Genomic DNA, 230 nt, shown 5'->3' on the forward strand with positions numbered 1-230 from the left:
GGCGCGTCCTCCCCGCGGGCAGTGCCGGCCCCAGCGGCGCTTCGCAGGCCCCGCGCGACCGCTGCCGACCGCCGCGTTCGGTCGCCGAATGTTACCCGGTTCTGAATGTTACACTTACACATTCCATTCCCGACACGACAGCGCTGACCTCATCCATCCACGCAGCCCGCGCTGCCATTGGCCGAGCGTCACGTCCGGGGGGGGCGGTGCTTCCGCTGCGCCCATTCATA

The sequence above is a fragment of the Nannospalax galili genome, unplaced genomic scaffold (assembly GCF_000622305.1).
Source record: "Nannospalax galili isolate Female #2095 unplaced genomic scaffold, S.galili_v1.0 scaffold17, whole genome shotgun sequence".
Taxonomy (NCBI): domain Eukaryota; kingdom Metazoa; phylum Chordata; class Mammalia; order Rodentia; family Spalacidae; genus Nannospalax; species Nannospalax galili.